This window comes from Tenrec ecaudatus, chromosome 1, assembly GCF_050624435.1.
Source record: "Tenrec ecaudatus isolate mTenEca1 chromosome 1, mTenEca1.hap1, whole genome shotgun sequence".
Lineage (NCBI taxonomy): Eukaryota > Metazoa > Chordata > Mammalia > Afrosoricida > Tenrecidae > Tenrec > Tenrec ecaudatus.
The window spans coordinates 302,328,118-302,343,457 of record NC_134530.1 but is presented as its reverse complement, the minus strand read 5'-3'; the positions used below and the strand labels follow the sequence as shown (position 1 = coordinate 302,343,457).

The following is a 15,340-nucleotide window of genomic DNA, read 5'->3' as shown; positions in this document are numbered from 1 at the left end:
ACGCCTCCGCGCCCCGCGAGCCCGGGCCTGGTGCCGCAGACCCAGACCGGCCCGGGAAGGTTCTCTGGCACACCCGGAACTGCGACGGGCTGCTGCTGCCCTGATTTGCATATTCGTTACCCCCCTCCCCCCCCCTGGGAACCACCATCTCTCCATCACCACCGGCCTCAGACTTGACCAATGAGCTCAGCCCACTGTAAGCCACCCCCCCCCCAACAGGGTGGCGTCGGGCGGGGTTCGTTTTTGCTGCCTACACTCAGTACAGCTGAGCTGCTTTCTTTCTGGATGGGAGGACCATCAGCAGGTGATCGCAATCAGGGGATTTCAAACGTGATAAATGGGAATTTAATCAGGGAATTTAAACGTGTTAAATGGGATCTACCGGTACAATAAAAGGCTCTTTGAAACCAGTGATGTTCAGTTGGGTGAACTTTTTGAATGCCTGTTACACCTATTGTAGGGGCTGGTTCCATTCGTAGGTACAAAACAATACTTAATGTTTAAGGCAATGGAAGACAATGCCAGGCTAGGAGATTAAAAGAAAAAAATAAACCCGAATTATTTTGCTTTAAGGAGTTAAGGTCATAGGCACACATGCCCCATGGGAAGAAAATCGTATTAAGAGAAATGGGAGGCGCAGAGTACTGGGGAGGGAGAGTGATTTAAGAATGTATCAGAACGTTGTAAAGTTGATTATGGTAGAACGTCATATCATTTGATCTCTATTTCGACCCATTTTAAAGTTGTTTCCCTTAAAAAAGCAGTGAAGGGGAAATAAATGTGGATTTAACCTCTAGCGGGGACGTGGAAATCCTGGCTATCATGTGGAAGACGTTGGAATGCGTATTACTGCTGATGCAGTTTAAGATAAAAATGAGCACCTTCTATCATTTCATCTCCCTTTTGACCCATTTTAAGTTTGCCCTAGCTTTTAATTTTTTCTGCATTCTTTTTTATTGAGGTTTCTCTGATTTTTACTTGGTTGTTATTGGTTTTCTAAAAAATGTTTTTCACTGTATGGAATTCAGGGTAGGTCAATCTATAGAGACAGTGCATGGATTACTGGTTCCTTGGGGGTATGGCAGGGGAGGTTGGGGGGAAATGGGGTGCTAATAACATTGAGCAAAAGATTGTACAGCTCTTCTTTTTAAGCTTTTATTTTATTGGGGGCTGTTACAGCTCATTACAGTCCATACATATATCCATTTTTTCAGACGCATCTTTACATATGTTGTCATCCTTTTCAAAACATTTTCTTTCTACTTGAGCCCCTGGCATCAGCTCCTCATTGTTCCCTCTCCCTCCCACACCCTTTGTCCCTACCCCATGCCCCTTGATAATTTATTCTTTTTACCCCCATGTTTTACCCCAACTGCTGTCTCCTTTCACCCACTTTTTTGCTGTCCATCCTCCTGGGATGGGAGCCATATACCAATCACTGTGATTTGTTCCCCCTTATTCCCCCCACCCCTTCCCTTACCCTCCTAGTATCACTGCCCCCCTTATTGGGCCCAATGGGTTTATCTGTCTGGATACCCTGTGTTTCAAGTTCTTATATGTACCAGTATATGTGTTCTGGTCTAGCTGGATTTGTAAGATAGAATTGGGGTCATGGTAGTGGGGGGGGGGACAGGGAGGTCTCATTAAAGAACTGGAGGAAGGTTGTGTGTTTCATCCGTGCTATACTGCACCCTGACTGGCTCTTCTTTGTGGCTGTTCTGACAGGGGGGTGTCCAACTGACTGATGGACTTTGGGTTTCCATTCTGTACTCCCTCTCATGCACAATGTTATGCTATTTGTTTGTTTTGTTTTGGGTCTTTGATGCCTGATACCTGATCCCTTGACATCTCATGGTCACACAGGCTGGTGTTCTTCCAAGTGGGCTTTGATGCTTCTCAGCTAGATGGCCGCTTGTTTATCTTCACGCCTTTAAGACCCCAGATGCTATATCTTTTGATAGCCGGACACCATCAGCTTTGTTCACATTTGCTTATGCACTCACTTTGTTTTCAGTGATCATGTACAACTCTTTTTAATATGATTGGACTATTGACTTGTATGATTTTTGAATTATATACCAGTAAAACTATTTTTTTTAATGTAAGGCAGCGGTTCTCAACTTGTGGGTCACAACCTCTTTGGGGGTCGAACGACCCTTTCATAGGGGTTGCCTAAGACCATTGGAAAACACATATTTCCAATGGTCTTAGGAAACAAGACACCGCTCCTCTATCCATCTTTGGGCGGGTCAGCCCACATACAGATACGCCCACTTGAGTACTGGCATGAAGACTGTTACCCATGCTACACCATACTTCAAGATAAAATTTCATTTATTTTTAATTAGAAATAAATATTTCACAATATATAATTACATATTATTTTTGTGATTAGACACTATGCTTTAATTATGTTCAATTTGTAACAATGAAAATACACCCTGCATATCAGATATTTATATGATGATTCATAACAGTAGCAAAATTACAGTGATGAAGTACCAATGAAAATAATTTTATGGTAAACAAGCAGCCATCTAGCTCAGAAGCAGCAAAGCCCACATGGAAGAAGCACACCAGCCTGTGTGATCATGAGGTGCTGAAGGGATCAGGTATCAGGCATCAAAGAACAAAAAATTCTATCATTGTGAAAGAGGGGGAGTGCAGAGTAGAGACCCAAAACCATTCTGGAGGCAATTGGACATCCCCTTAGGGAAGGGTCACGGGGAGTTGACGAGCCAGTCAGGGTGCAGCGTAGCAATGATGAAACATACAACTTTCCTGTAGTTCTTAAATACTTCCTACTTCGCCCTCCCCCCCCATCATGGTCCCAATTCTACCTTACAAATCCGGCTAGATAAGAGGATGTACACTGGTACAGATATGAACTGGAAACACAGGGAATCCAGGACACATGAACCCTTCAGGACCAATGGTGAGAGTGGCGATACCGGGAGGGTGAAAGGAGGGTGGGGTGGAAAAGCAGAACCAATTACAAGGATGTACATATAACCTCCTCCTGATGGACAACAGAAAAGTGGGTGAAGGGAGACATCAGACAGCATAATATATGACAAAATCTGATAATATGATAATAATTTTTAAATTATCATAGGTTCATGAGGGAGTGAGGAACAGGGAGAGATGGGAAAAAATGAGGAGCTGATGCCAAAGGCTTAAATGGAGAGCAAATGTTTTGAGAATGATGAGGGCAATGAATGTACAAATGTGCTTTACACAATCGATGTAAGTATGAATTGTGATAAGAGTTGTATGAGCCCCAATAAAATGATTAAAAAATAATAAGTATATACAAAATAATTTTATGGTTGGGGTCACCACAACATGAGGAACTGTATTGAAGGGTCGAGGCATTAGGAAGGTTGAGAACCACTGATGTTAAGGATTCAGTGGCTATAGCAGGATTATACATTTATAGAACATGAGTGGACCCATTGATTAGGTTCTAATTCAGCCACCCCACAAGTAGAACTGCCCCCAAAAGAGCTTCCTATATTTTTTCCCCCTATGGCAAGGTTGGTGAGTTCAAACTGCCCATCTTCCAATTAGCAGCCCAGTGTTTAACCACTGTCACACCAAGCTTCCTTATAGAATTGGTAGGAAAAGCAATGTAGCAACATGTATCCGTCTTACTGATACCTTCATAAATTTTGCTTGTTAACCATCTTGAAAATTTAACCTAAGGGATAATGCAAAATAGTAAAAATGTATTATGTTGGGCCATATGTGTGTTAGGCCGGGTTGATCAGAGAAACAAATTCAGTGATTCTTATATATGTGTAAGAGAGAGTTTTATATAAAGAAGTAATTATATATCAAGCAAACATCCCATCCCAGACCAGATGAAGTCGATAAGTCTGATACTATTCCATGAATCAGATACCAGACATAGATCCCCCTTCAGAGTCACACAGCCACGTTCAATGTTGCAGACTGCAGTGGGTGCAAAGTCTTGTGGCTCCAATGGCAGTGAAAGCATCACAGGGCTCCCCCAGGGCTCTGCATGACTCCTGAACAGGGGGGTAAAAGAGTGGCCTGCTTTCAGGGAGCCATTTACCTCAGTGACACCTCCAAATGAGATCATCAAGCTGCGACCTGATTGGCAGTCTAAACTCCACCCATATTTTCTTTCTTTTTTTTTTTTTGAATCATTTTATTGGGGGCTTGTATAACTCGCATCACCATCCATCCATCCATCAATCCATCCATCCATCCATCCATCCATCCATCCATCCATCCATCCATCCATCGTGTCAAGCACATTTGTACAAATGTTGCCATCATCATTCTCAAACATTTTCTTTCTACTTCAACCCTTGGTATTAGCTCCTTATGTTCCCCCCTCCCTCTGCCCTACTCCTTCCCTTACGAACCTTTTATAATTTACAATTTTTTTCATGTCTTACACGGACAGATGTTTCTCTTAACCAACATTTTAGTTGTCTGTCCACCAGGGAGGGGTTTATATGCAGATCCTTGTGATCAGTTCCCCCTTTCTCCTTCCACCTTTCCCTTACCCTCCCGATCTCACTATTCTCATTATTGGTCCTGAGGGTGTTTATCTGTCCTGGATTCCCTGTGTTTCCAGTTCCTATCTGTACCAGTGTACATCCTCTGGTCTAGCCAGATTTGTAAGGTAGAATTGGGATCGTGATAGTAGTGGGGGTGAGGGGGTGGAAGCATTTAGGAACTAGAGGAAAGTTGTATATTTCATCGTTGCTACACTGCACACTGACTGGCTCATCTCCTCCCCGCGACCCTTCTGTAAGGGGATGTCCAGTTGCCTACAGATGGGCTTTGGGTCCCCACTCTGCACTACCCTTCATTCACAATGATTTGATTTTTTCTTCTTTGATGCCTGATAGCTGATCCCTTTGGCACCTCATGTTCACACAGGCTGGCATGCTTCTTCCATGTGGGCTTTGTTGCTTCTGAGCTAGATGGCAGCTTGTTTACTTTCAAACCTTTTAAGACACCAGACAGTATATCTTTTGATAGTCAGGCACCATCAGCTTTCTTCACCACATTTGCTTATGCACCTATTTGTCTTTAGCGATCATGTTGGGAAGGTGAGCATCATGGAATGCCAGTTTATTAGAACAAAGTGTTCTTGCATTGAGGGGGTACTTGAGTGGAGGCCCCATGTCCATCTGCTACCTTAATACTAAACCTATAAATATATACACATAGATCTACTTTCCCATCATCCTATAGAAATATATTTACATATGTACATGCCTGTATTTAGAACTCTATACATGCCCTTTGCCTCCTTGTTCTTTCCTCTATTTCCTTTGACTTTCTTCTTGTCCCACTGTCATGCTCAGCCTTCATTTGTGCTTCAGTCATTCCTCTGGGTTACATTGCCCTTGATCCAGCCCTACCAGGCCTCCTGCACCCTCCTTGCCATCAATTTTGGATCACTTGTTGTTCCCTTGTCCTTGGGTTTGTTAATACTCACTTCCCCTCTACCATGCCCCTCTGGAACTGTCAGTCCTGTTGTTTTCTCCTCCAGATTGTTTATCCCACCTATCTTCTCTAGATAGACCTTCAGAGATAATAATATGCACAAAAAACCAAGACAGAGCAAAGCAAAGCAACAAAAGAAAAATCAACAAAAACAAAAAATGATAAAAAAGAGAAAAGACTTTAAATATTACAAGGTGTGTTTCTTGACCTTTGGGGTTGTTTTCTGGTTGAGTCTGATGGGGTGCCACGTCCTGGCCCCAAAGTCTAATTTTTGTATTCCCTGGGGACTCTGTTTCTCTGTTCCACTTGCTGTTCTGTTGCACGCCTTTAGTGTTTTGCCTCAGTATTGGGGTCAGATCGGGCACAATTCCAACACTGTGTCTCCAGTGTTGTCCAAGTAGGGTGATGGGTCAGTGAGGGATGTCATGTCTCATAGCGGGGCCCGCCCTATGGTCCTCTCTGTGCTCTGAGAGGAAATATCATCATCAGGGTTTGGTGGGCCAGGATGTGTTCCACTCTCTCTCACCCATGTCTTCTTACAGGTGCCATATTGGCACAAAACCCCAATCACAGTATGACATGTCTATTATTTTTGAAATTTCTATTTTATAGGTCAAAATGTTGAACATTGGTAATTTCATACCAATTAAGCTAACATGAACGAAGATGTTCATTACCTTACAACTTACTGTGACATGGTGGGAAAAAAACCAAACCATAACATCCCACGTTAGCTAACCAAGTGCTACGGAGTCCGTTCTGGCTCATAGCCATCCTGTGGGGCAGAGTAGAGCGCCTTAGGCTTTCTGAGGCTGTGAGGCTTTACTGGTGAAGATAGCCTCATCTCTCTTCCATGAAGCGGCTGGTGAGTTTGAACTGCTAACCTTGATGTGAGTAGCCCAACTCATCAACCCTACGCCACCAGGGTGCCTTGTCCAACACTGGAAGAATGTTTATGTAAATCATGCCACAACATTTAAAGTTAGCCCTTTGTAAATTGAAAAAAAATTGAGGTATAATTTGCATAGAATAAAAGCCACCAATCTTATTGTTCAATTTGATGATTTTTGACTCCTGCGTACACCACACCACCCAAGCAGAGAACTTTTCGGTTATTCTGGAAAGTTCTAGTCTTCAAGACAAATCCCCCTGTCTTAAAGGTAATCGCTTAAAAAAATTGTAAAGATAACACTAGACCTTAAGTTTACGTATATAACTCCCAATGAGCACACAGTGGGCCAGTCACTGCCTTCCAGTCAGCTGGCAGCAATCACGTGCTCAATGGGGGTGGCCCGGCCTTGGCCTCGCCCCCGGGTGGTGGCGCGTCCACAGTGGAACAAGGGTTCTTGATGGTTTCATCTACAGACACGATGAGGCTCGCGGCCTCCGAGGTGCCGTCAGGGCATTGACGCGCACCATCGCGGGCTCCCACACGAAGGCCTAGACGTTGTCAGCAATGGCCTTGTTGTTGGTGTCCACCCGTACCGCATGCCTCACTGGGCATGCCGCGCGCACAGCTTGTTGAGGTTGGTTGTGGCATCGCAGCCCGGGTTGTCGCACAGCTGGGGTGGCATGATCTCCAAGGCCTTTGCATAGCTCCCGACCAGCAGCTGCTGCTTCCCAGGGGTGGTCCTGGCGTAATCCCGGAGGTTCTTGGAGAGCTCCATCTCAATGGCCCCACCGCCAGCCACCACCGAATCGTTCTTGATGGCGCGCCTGACAATCATGATGGCGCTGTGCAGGGAGCGCTCTGTCTCCTCCATAAACTGCTCAGACCCACCGCGGAGGATGATCGTGCAAGGTGTTGGCCATTGGGCAGCCCGTGAAGAAATTGTACCTCTCGCCTCCAATCTGGGTCTCCTCGAAGACCTTCTGCAGACAGAGCGTCCACACTGGTCTGGACCGAGCCTCCGCAGGGCATCACTTTTCTCTTCAGATCCTCGACGGGCACCGGGCCAGCACAGAACAGGTCCCGGTCAGCAAAGTGCTGGGTGGCCACCTCCCTGATAGGGAGTTTGGACAAGACGACTTTGGCTTCAGAATGATGGATCTTCTCCAACTTGTCATAGAGAATGTTCCACTCAGCATCCACAATTGCCTGGTAATCCTCCACTGTGTGCACTCGGACCTCGGCGTTGTCCATTTGGGCTTTCAGCTCCAGCTCCATGCTCAGCAGGGCAATCTTGGGGCTACTGTACTTTTTGGGCTGCATTTCAAACCCAGCATAAGAGAACATCTTCTTGAACGAAACGCCAGCGACAGCTGGGACTCCTCCAGGGCTCCGCCTTGTGCTTTCTTGATGCCAGTCATCATCGAGCTTCATCACAGCCTCAACCACCATCTTCGCGAAGAAGGCTTTCTGCGGGGAGATCAGCTTGGAGCTCAGCGCCGTCTTGGCACACATCCCCAGCAGCTTCCTCTGCTCCGCTTTCTCTTCTCTCTTCAGGGTCATGGCGATCTCTTTGATGTTGCTAACTGCCGATTGGGTGGCGGTGCGCAAAGCTCGGATGATGATCTGGCGGTGCAAACCTTCCTCTACATACGGCTTCACCTGCTTGAAAAACACCGCGGCCAGGAGGGTCACTGACGTGGTGCCGCCGCCAACCTCAGCGTCTTGGGACTTGGCAATGTCTAGTAAAGTCTTTGCTGCAGGATGGACAACCTCGAGGAGTTTCAGAATCGTGGCTCCATCATTCGAAATTGCTGCTTTGCCCCGCCCATCTGCCATGAGCTTGTCCATGCCCCAGCGTGGTCCGCACAGCCTAGGCGATCACCTGGCAGGCACTGATGTTACTCGCGAGCTGGGGGATACTCTGGTAGCTATCTGTCCCCTCTTTCAACAGGATAACTGGGGTGAGCATCATTTTATATAGTTTATCTAGTGCACCGCTCTTCCTCCTCTGTTCTCTAGGTCTCGGTCCTCCAGCAATCCCAACAAAGGTAATCACTTTTAAATTTCAACCGCTATGGAAGTTTACTCTGCTCTTGACCTTCACATACCCGGAACCATAGAATAAGCAATGCCGCGTGTGCATCGCTCATCTACCTTAACTCTAATTTCAAGACATTTTCTGTGGGATTGTCTATGCTGTTGGGTACACCACTAATTCGTTCCTTTTTATTGCTCGGTGGTGTTTCTTTGTAAGACTGCACCACAATTTGGTTTCTATGCAATTCATGGCCACTTCATTTGTTTCCAGTTTTAGATGATTAAGAGTAACCGGGTGTTGTCAACATTCTTTTTTTAAAAAAACATTTTATTAGGGGCTCATACTACTCTTATCACAATCCATACATACACATACATCAATTGTATAAAGCACATCCGTACATTCCCTGCCCCAGTCATTCTCAAAGCATTTGCTCTCCACTTAAGCCCTTTGCATCAGGTCCTCTTTTATTTTCCCTCCCTCCCTGCTCCCCCCTCCAGCATGTGCCTTTGGTAATTTATACATTGTTATTTTGTCATATCATTGTCAACATTCTTGTGCAAATCTCAGTGTGGGCTCCTTTTATCTGTCAGAAAATACCCAGGAGTTGAATGGCTGGGACACAGGGTTAAAAACCCAGCTGCTGTCAAGTCAGCTCTGATTCAGATGTCATGTCCAAAATAAGTACCAAGTAAAGGGGTAAGGATAGAGAGCCTGATATGCTAGTGCATTTGAAGTGGTAAAATACTGATCCTAAACAGATTTAAAAGAGTTAAGCATAGGTAGTTTAATTCTTTTTTTTAAACGTTTTATCAGGGGCTCATACAACTCTTATCACAATCCATACATATACATACATCAATTGTATAAAGCACATCTCTACATTCTTAGCCCTCATCATTTTCAAAGCATTTGCTCTCCACTTAAGCCCTTTGCATCAGGTCCTCTTTTTTTCCCCTCCCTGCCTGCTCCCCCTCCTTCATGAGCCCTTGATAATTCATAAATTATTATTTTGTCATATTTTGCCCTCTCCGATGTCTCCCTTCACCCCCTTTTCTGTTGTCCCCAGAGAGGAGGTCACATGTAGATCCTTGTAATTGGTTCCCTCTTTCAAACCCACTCTCCTTTTACCCTCCCAGTGTCGCCACTCACACCGGTCATCCCAAAGGTATCATCTGCCCTGAATTCCCTTTGCTTCCAGTTCCTATCTGCACCAGTGTACATCCTCTGGTCTAGCCAGACTTGCAAGGTAGAATTTGGATCATGATGGGGGGGGGCGGTGCGGGGTGAGGAGGAAGCATTTAGGAACTAGAGGAAAGCTGTATTCTTCATTGGTGCTACATCGCACCCTGACTGACTCATCTCCTCCCCTTGACCCCTTTGCAAGGGGATCTCCATTGGCCGACAAATGGGCTTTGGGTCTCCACTCTGCACTTCCCACTTCATTCACTATGGTAAGATTTTTTTTTTTTTTGTTCTGATGATGCCTTATACAAGATCCCTGCGACACCTCATGATCACACAGGCTGGTGTGCTTCTTCAATGTGGGTTTTGTTGCTTCTGAGCAAGATGGTGGCTTGTTTACCTTTAAGCCTTTAAGACCCCAGACACAATACCTTTTGATAGTCAGGCACCATCAGCTTCCTTCACCACATTTGCTTATGCACCCGTTTGTTCTCAGCGATCGTTTCATGGAGGTGTGCACCCAAGGATATGATTTTTTGTTCTTTGATGTCTTATACCTGATCCCTTCGACACCTCGTGATCACACAGGCTGGTGTGTTCTTCCATGTGGGCTTTGTTGCTTCTGATCTAGAAGGCGCTTGTTTATCTTAAAGCCTTTAAGACTACAGATGCTATATCTTTTGATAGCCAGGCACCATCAGCTTTCTTCACCACATTTGCTTATTCACCTGCTATGTCTTCAGTGGTTGTTTTGGGAGGGTGAGCATCATAGAATGCCAATTTAATAGAAGAAAGTATTCTTGCATTGAGGGAGTACTTGAGTGGAGGCCCAGTGTCCTTCCGCCACCTTAATACCAAACCTATAAATATAGGCACATAGATCTATTTCCCCATCGTCATATATATATATATATATATATATATTTGCATATCTACATGTCTTTGTCTAGACCTCTATAAATGCCCTTTGCCTCCCAGCTCTTTCTTCTATTTCCCTTGACTTTCCTCCTGTCTCACTATCATGCTCCGTCCCCCCTGGGTCTCAGCAATACCTCTTCGTTACATTACCCATGATCATTCCCTACCAGGTCTCCCACACCCACCTCACCACCAATTTGGATCACTTGTTGTTTCCTTGTCCCTGGGTTTGTTAACACTACTTCTTCTCCCCCCACCACTCCCTCTCCCATTTCCCCCTGGAACTGTCGGTCCCATTGTTTTCTCCTCCAGATTGGTCATCTAGCCTGTCTTATTTAGACAGGCCTGCGGAGATAATAACATGCACAAAAACAAGACAGAGCAAAACCAAGCAGCAATACACAACAAAAAAGGATGAAAATAAGGAAGAAATGAGTAATGGGGGAATAGGGCACTAACCCACCCAAGGGGAGGGTATTGTTTGTATTTCTACAGGGAAGGAGGGACCAGACTTCAGCGGGTGCCCCAGGTGTGGGTGCGGCATTTCGGCGTGGAGTGGAGTGCCGGTGGGGAGGTCTGTGGGGCTGGCCCCAGTGCCAGGTGCTGGGTGGATGCCTGCCCCTCTCCCTAGGAGAATTTGTTTCAAAGTACGGCATTGAATCTGCAGCTCCGGGGGTGGGACATATGTGGTTGGAGCGCACCGGGGTGGGGTGGGGGAGAAATTGGGGGTGGGGGATGGGAGAGAGTGGAGCGCATCCTGGCCCACCAGGCTTTGAGGTCGATGACCCCGATTGGAGCAGCCAGTCCACAGGGAGGACCACATGGTCATCCTCACTATGAGACATGGTGTCCCTCGCTGGGCCGTGGCCCTGCGGGGGACAGCACTGGAGACAGTGTGGGAATTGCGTCCGACCTGATCCCACCACACCGGGGCGGGGCACTGGGGGAGTGCAGCGGAGCAGGGGATGGGGGGTGCAGCAGCGGGGTCCCTGGGGGGTGCTGAGGGTGGGCTTTGGGGCCAGGTCACGGTGCCCCAGCAGACTGGACTGGAGGACACTCCTGGGGACTGGTTGCAGGCTTTTCTTTCTTGTTGTGTTTTGTTCTTTGTCGGTGGTTTGTTGTGTATTGGTGTAGTTTAATTCTTTTTTGTTGTTGTTTTTTTTGCCCTAATCATTTTTTTTAATCTTTTTATTGGGGCTCATAAGGCTCTTATCACAATCTGTACATACATCAAATGAGCAAAGCACCCTTATACATTCGTTGCACTTGTCACTCTCATAATTCACCTCCCACTTGGGTTCCTGGAATCAGCTCGGTTTCCTTTTTTTCCCCCCATCTCCCTCCCTCGCCGATCCCACCCCTGGCCCCTTGATAGTTTATAAATAATTATTATATCTTATCTTACACTCCCCGGCGTCTCCCCTCACCCGCCTCCCCCTTGCCCATCTCCCAGAGAGGAGGTTACACATAGATCTCCGAGATCGGTTCTCCCTTTCTACACGCCCTTCCCTCCTGGTGTCGCCACTCCCACCGCTGGTGTTGAGGGGTTCCTCTGTCCTAGATTCCCTGTGCCTCCAGATCCCCACTGCACCGCTGTACATTCCTCTGGTATAACCAGGTCCGCAAGGCAAGGTAGGATTGGGGTCATGATGATTGGGAGGGGAGGAAGCGTAGTTTAATTCTTATAGCACCCCAGAAGCATACTATACAAAAAGATATAGTAAAAGCCATAGAAACATTAAAATGGAATACTAAAAAATGTTGAAATCACAGCCAAAGACAGGAAACAGGAAATGAAAGAACAAGCAGAGGAACAAACTGAAACAAATATTAAATGGAAACCACACATTAAAAAATACATGAAATATAAGTGGTCTACACCAGAGGTAGTGAGCCTTTTTTTTTCTTTCTTTAGAGAATACTTTATTATGGTTTCAACGGAGATTTCCACAGCAGTTTATGATCCCATTTACCTATTTTTGCACAAGTTGCTCTGTGACACGGTCGCAGTGTTCACAATGCGTGAACATTCTCATCATTTCCATTTTGGTTTTTCCATTTTCTTTAGTTTCTCTGAAGCCTCATTTTTGAGGATGGTTGATCATTGATATTTATAAGGAGTACAGTGCTTGCTTATGAATGCTGGTCATTATCTTGTGTTCCATTTTGTTGCTTCGCTACAAGGTGACCTCAGGGGTGAGTTTTGGTCCAAGGTTTGAAGAGTATTTCGGGACAGTAGCCTTGGGGCATCCTCGGTCTCAAAGATTGATACTGGTAGCCAAGCATATCTAGTCCTCCTGGTTCTTCTGACCTCAGGGTCACTGAGACGAACTCTTGTAGACTCTTAATCTTGTACACGGGTTTATCCTTTTCACCTTTGGTCTCCTGACCGCTGTTTTCCTCCCTATAAATAGAGACCAATAGTTGTATCCTAGATGGTCTCTCACAAGCTTCTAAAACCACAGACACTACTTCCCAAACTAGAATGTAGACCATGAATCTTATGAAGCATAATTATACCAATTTGACAGTGATGTCCCATGAAGCTACTGTCCTAATTTCTTAAATCTCAAAATCCAATCCTGTGACAAGTCGCTGCAACTATGCCCCCATCTGCTCTATTTGTGAATATATGTGTATACAGTCATCTGGATTTTCATGTTTGTGCATGTGCACACACCTACATACATCAACTCTCAAACCAAACCAAACTCATTGCCATCAAGTCATCTCTGACGTACAGTAACTCTATAGGACAGGGTAGAACTGCCCCTGCGGGTTTCCAACACTATGACTGTGAGTGTAGCTGTACACATCCATTAATGCATAGGATGTGGAATGTAGAAAGTAGAAATCTAGGAAAATTGGAGACCATCAAATATTAAACAGAATAATAAACTATAATAAGTAAATAAAGGTCAATATCCAAGCACCTGTGAGCTGAAATGGACTGATATTGGCCATTTTGAGTCAGACAACATATGGTTGACTATGCTTGGAATGACAAATTCAAGAGGAATGGTGTTGAATTCATCATCAGAAAGAACATTTCAAGATCTATTTTGAAGTATAGTAATGTCTATGATAGGATAATCTCTTTATGTGCCTAAAAGAAGTATAGTTCATACAACTATTACCCAACTGTATGACCCAGTTACTGAAGCTAGTGATGAACAAATTGAAGAATTTTACTACCTTCTTCAGTTTGAAATTGATCAAATATGCAATCAAGATGCACTGATAGTTATTGGCTGTTGAAATACAAACGTTTGAAACAAAGAGGACGGAACCATAATTGGAAAATAAGGCCTGAATGGTAGAGACGAAGCTGGATATCATGTGATAGATTCTGCTAGACTTATGACTTCTTCATTGCAAACATCTTTTTCAACCACATAAATGGACCTGTGCACATAGAAATAGCCAAACAGAAAACACAAGCATCAAATTGACTACATCTGTGAGGAGAGGAAATGGGGAAGCTCATTATTAGCAGTCAAAACAAGGCCAGGGGCTGGCTGTGGAACAGAAAGACCATTAATTGCTCATCTATACATTTAAGTTTGAAGAAAATCAAAAGAAGTCCACAAGACCCAAAGTAGGACCTTGAATACATCTCACCTGAATGTCAGGAACATTTCAAGAACATATCTGATGCACTAAACACTAATGACAGAAGACCTGATGATCTGTGGCATGGCATCAAGAACATCATACATGAAAGCAAGTTGTCATTTTGAAGGCAGGCAAGAAGGGAAAGGCCAAAGTGGATATCAGAAGAGATTCTGAAGCGTGCTCTTGAAAGTACAGTAGGTAAAACAAATGGAAGAAATCTTGACATAAAAAAGAGCTTGTGTTCGTCTGGATTGACTAGAGAAACACATTCATAGACAATCATATGTTTAAAGCAAAGAGCTTTCTATAAACAGTAATTGTACATTAAGAAAACATCCCAGCCCAGTCCAGATTAAGTCCATAAGCCTGATATTAGCCCATATGTCCAGTACCAGTCTGTAAAGTCCTCTTCAGACTCATGCAACATATGCAATGATGCTGAGTGCAGGAAGATCACAGGCCAGTGGGTGGGAAGTCTTGTGAATCCAGTGGTGTAGAAGCATCTTAGTGCTGGCAGGGGTCTCCATGTGGTTCCTCCAGCTCCAAGGTTCTGGCTGCCATCAGCATAGCTCCAGGTGGCTTGCCAACAGAACAGTCTGGAATGGAGGGAGCGAGTGTCCCACTTCCTGTGAGCTATTTATCTCCTTTGTGCCTCCAAATGAGGTCATCCTTCTGCGGCCTGACTGACAGGCTAGACTTCACCCCTGCACGAGTTGACACCAGATTATGTAACTCCCACTTGAAAAATAAAGTGTATAGTGAACAGTCAAATACCTGGAGTTAGAAAGCCAAAGAGCAAGAACTGAAGACAAATCCAGACCTTGAGTTGGAATATCGAAGGATCCCGTGAGCAAAATATTGAATGATGCAGGAAACACCTAAAGACAATAAAAAGACTACACAGTCACCGTACCAAAAAGAACCGGTCAGGAGATCCGTATTTACACCAATTCCAATGAAAGGTGATTCAATAGAATGCAGAAATTGTTATTAGTATCAATATTACTAGTATCACATGTAAGTAAAATTTGGCTGAAGATCGCTCAACAAGAGTTGCAGCAGTACATTGACATTGAGCTACCAGAAACTTGAGACATGACCTCATGTATTTTAGACATGTCATCGGGAGAGATCAGCCTGTAGAGAAGGATGTCGTGTGTGGAATAGTGTCAAGGAAAGAGGAAGATGCTCAATAGGATGGA

At 44.9% G+C, this 15,340-nt stretch overlaps 1 pseudogene; it reads right to left on the bottom strand.

The window, feature by feature from the left end:
* Window positions 1–6,760: 6,760 nt before the first annotated feature.
* Window positions 6,761–8,354, bottom strand: LOC142441002 (T-complex protein 1 subunit eta pseudogene; annotated as a pseudogene).
* Window positions 8,355–15,340: the final 6,986 nt, after the last annotated feature.